General features: G+C 35.4%; 1 non-coding gene across 1 annotated transcript; it reads right to left on the bottom strand.

Annotated features, from left to right (window-relative positions):
* Positions 1–3,785: 3,785 nt before the first annotated feature.
* Positions 3,786–3,893, bottom strand: LOC122911044. Its single transcript, XR_006385371.1, has one exon. It is a non-coding gene; the product is annotated as a U6 spliceosomal RNA (small nuclear RNA).
* Between the last annotated feature and the right edge of the window lie 336 nt (positions 3,894–4,229).

The raw sequence follows: 4,229 nt of genomic DNA, 5'->3' as shown, positions 1-4,229 counted from the left end.
ATGTTATTTGAGGAGATGGGGAGTTTATTAGAGGGAAAGGAAACATGTTTTTGTATATTGAGTTATTATTCATAAATTGCTCAGTGCCCCACTTCTTAACTAATTATAAAAAAGAAAGAACCTATAAACTAAGTAATATTAAGATATCAGTGACTAATATTGTATCAAAATTTTTGTATTACTATTTCCAAGATTGTTTGCATCTTCAAACAAAAGAAGTAGAAATATTTTAATTTATCTAACGAGTCTCTAGATAGTGACACAAGTGGCAGCCACATTCAAATGGACACTTCAGACCAAATCCCATAGTACAATTTCTATTATGCTCAAGTGTCTTTCTAAGGTATTAAAATGAAACTTCTCATTAGTTTCTGGTTGTAGATAATGTAAAGTGGGGATCCTCTACCCTATCTCTCTCACAATATAAACTATAAACCCTGAACAGTATACATGAATCAATTATTTGAAGATTCATCCAAGTAAATATATTCATAATAGCCAAAAGATAGAAACTTGGATGGACAAGTAAAGACGATATGTTATATTTATCCAATGGAATATTACTCAGCCGTAAAAGAGTGAAATTTGTCATTAGTGACAACATGGCTGAATCTTGAGAATATTATGCTAAGTGAAATAAGTCAGACAAAAACATTTATCACGCGATTTCATTCATGTGTGTAATCTAAACAAAGAAACAAAACAAAACCCAGACTCACAGGCCCAGAGAACATTTTGAGGGTTGCCAGAAGAATGGGGGGCAAAACAGATGAATGGGATTAAGAAGTACAAACTTCCAGTTATAAAATAAATCAGCCATGGGGGAGTAATATCCAGCGTGGGAAGTATAGTCAATGACATTGTATTAACGTTGATGAACGCTGTAAGGTGACATATAGTAACTAGACTTACTGTGATTATCATTTATAATGTATACAGATGTCAAATCACTGTGGTGTACACTTAAAACTAATATAATATCGTATGTCAGTTATACTTCAGTAAGTTTTGTAAAATGGTATAAGAAAGTAAATCTTGAGGGGCGCCTGGATGGCTCTGTCAGTTGAGCGTCCCACTCTTGATCTCAGCTCAGGTCTTGACCTCGGGGTTGTTAGTTCAAACCCCAAGCTGGGTTCCAGGCTTGTTGTGGGGGCTGCTTTAAAAAAAAAAAAAAAAAAAACAGGGAAGAAAATTAAGGCTTGAATATACAAGTGCTGACAAATCATGCAAGTGGAAACATTACTGTAAACAAATGTGACAAGAGAATGAAGCCTGCGATAATCACAGAGATACAGATTCAAAAGAAAAAGCCACAAATAATTTAAGGATTTAAAATTAAAGTTAGAAATTCACTGCAGACAAAATATTTGCTGTGAAGAATAAGGCAGAAATATGCTTATGTTGAGCAAAATTGTCCATCTGTCTCTCTGTTGCATTCAGAAACCAACCAAAGACTTCTTGCTTCCTAATGAATATGGAAGACTGAGCTGGCATTAGTGAGAGCAGACAGCAGTGCTGAATGCAATTCAGTGACTCGTGTCATATGTTGTGTAATTTGACCTTACTGTCCACATATTTCTTTTAATTTGCATTGCTTTACTTGATGCTGTTAGGTGAAATTCAGCACTTCTAAAATACTCTAGGTTATTCATGATTCTATTAATAAAAGATCATAATTCTGGGTATGAGACTGGTATGTGAAGATAGAATTGACATTTGTTGGTTTTCCCCCTTGGTCCATTCCTCCTTATTCTCTTAAGAATTTTCCATTTGGGATCCTGTTTATTCTGGGGAAGCTGAATCTATCTCTGGGACCTGGGACCAAGTCCGAGCCAGTTACCACATTCCATTCCCCTGGCCACAGAATTGGAGCAGCAGAAGGTATATAATTCTGAGCTGATCCACTCCAAGTGAACCTTTGAATATGTGCTCAGGTTGCTGAGACAAAAATACCCTCTCTACTGCTGATATGATATGAAGGAATGATTTTGCATCCATGAAACCTGTTAACTTACCATTATGATGGTGAGTGACTTAACGTGACTTCAATGCTGAAAACAGCTGAGTAGAGACATTGACAGACATCAGTCACTTGAAGATATCAAGCCTATCCTAAATCCAGCTCCCTCTTCTGCACTTTTCAGTTACAAAAACCATTTAAGTTCCTTAAGTGCTAAGCCAATATGAGTTGATGTTCTATAATAAATAACAGTATCATACCTGTTCCAGAAGGAAAACTAATGCTTTTTTGTGATAGGCAGAAGGATGGCGAAAGGTGTCCACCCTCTAATCCTTGGAACCTGTAAATAAGTAAATAAGTTGCTTTATGACAAATGAGGAATTGAGATTGTAAGTGGAACTGAGGTTGTAATCATCTGACCTTTAAATGCAGAAATTGTCCTGGGTTATCAAGATTGCCTCAAAGTAATCACAGGCATCCTTAAAATTACAAGGAGGCAAAAGATGAGTTAGAGTCAGAGTATGCTAAACCCCCTGCACTCAGGTTTAAGCAACTGCTATTCTACTTTCTGATTTTATAAATTTGCTTACTCAACAAGGAATATTTATATATTCCTTATACTTCATATAAGTAGAATCATACAATATGTGATCTTTGTGACTGGCTTATTTCATTTAGCATACGTTTTTCAATCTTCCCCATGCTGTAACATGTGCCAATATTTATTTATTTACATAGCTGAATACTATTCCGTTGAATAACACATTTGTTTCCTCTTGCTGATATAACAAGCTACCAGAAATCTAGTGGCTCGAAGCAATATAAATTTATTATCCAACAGTTCTGTTGATTAGAAATTCAATACAAGTCTTCCCTTGTTAAAATCAAAATGTTGGCAGGGCTTCACTCCTTTCTGGATGCTGGGGAAAATCCACATCCTTGTCTTTTCCATCTTTTAGAGACCTTCTCCAGTGCTTGGTTTATGGATTCCCTCCAATTTTCAAAGCCAACAAAAGCGGGTGGTATTCTCACCTAGAGTTTCTGTGACTGCCTCTTCTCTTTCCTCCTTCCAAATAGAAGTAGCCTTATGATTACATTGGGCGTCTTGATCTTTTAGGGTTAACCTCCCCATCTCAAAACCCATAACTTATTCACATTTGGAAAGTTACTTCTGCCATGTAAGATTACAAACTATTCACAGGTTCCATGGATTAAGGTATGGCCATATTTAGGGGTCTTTCTTTTGCCTACCCCACTTGGATATGCCACATTGATTTATCCATTCATCAACTGCTGGGCATTTGGGCTCTTTTCACTTTTTGATTATTATAAATAATGCACTTGCGCATTTCATGTGCATATGTTTCCATTTCTCTTTGGCATATACTTAGGACTGAAATTTCTGGGTCATGTGGTGACTCTGTATTTAACTTTATGAGAAGCTGCTAAACCGTTTTACAAAGAAGCTGCATCATTTTACATTCCAGCAATGTATGAAGATTCTGGTTTCTCCACATCCCCACAAACAATTGTTATTTCCTGTGTTATTTGTTGTAGCCATCCTCACATTGTCCTTTCTAATTAGTGTTTGGATGGTAAATTTATTTCCATTGTTTCACCTTCAACCTATGTATTTATATGAAAGTGGTTTTCTTGTGAACAGCATTAAAATGCAGCTTGTATCACATTATGTTTGTACCTGTATCATAGCCCTTGGTAATATTAATTTCATTTTAATATTTATTCTATATTAATATTAATTTAATATTTTAATATTAAATTTTAATATTAATTTCTATAACAAATTTTTGAGAGTGAAGTTTTTGAAAATATGCAAGCCTTCACAAATTTGGCCTGTCATCCCTGCTCAGGGACGCTACAACTCTTTTCTCTACCATTCCCATTTTAGTGTATGTACTGCTGAAGTGAGCATTCTTATAATGTTCTTACTTGCTTAGAGCCTTACTAAATTATAGGCCTTGTGAGGGCAGAGATAATATCTATTTATAATTGTTTTTCCTAGCTTTGTACATTAAGTATTTGTTGAATGAATACATGAAACTTTATAGATTTTCACTGTACACATATTGTTCAGAAGGCTTATCCCATGGTTGTCGATTGGCTCTCAATTATTTTGTATTGGAGGGACAGCTAAGGGTATTGGTTATATACTTGAAAGGGAACTGGATTGAACTCACTTTTTTCCCAGAAGGTGCTTAGTTAACCTTTCAATTCCATCAGTTTCCAACTGTTTACTAATCCAACAACA

Source organism: Neovison vison, chromosome 6, assembly GCF_020171115.1.
Source record: "Neovison vison isolate M4711 chromosome 6, ASM_NN_V1, whole genome shotgun sequence".
Lineage (NCBI taxonomy): Eukaryota > Metazoa > Chordata > Mammalia > Carnivora > Mustelidae > Neogale > Neogale vison.
The sequence above is the reverse complement of the archived record's forward strand: the minus strand, read 5'-3'. Positions and strand labels throughout refer to the sequence as shown.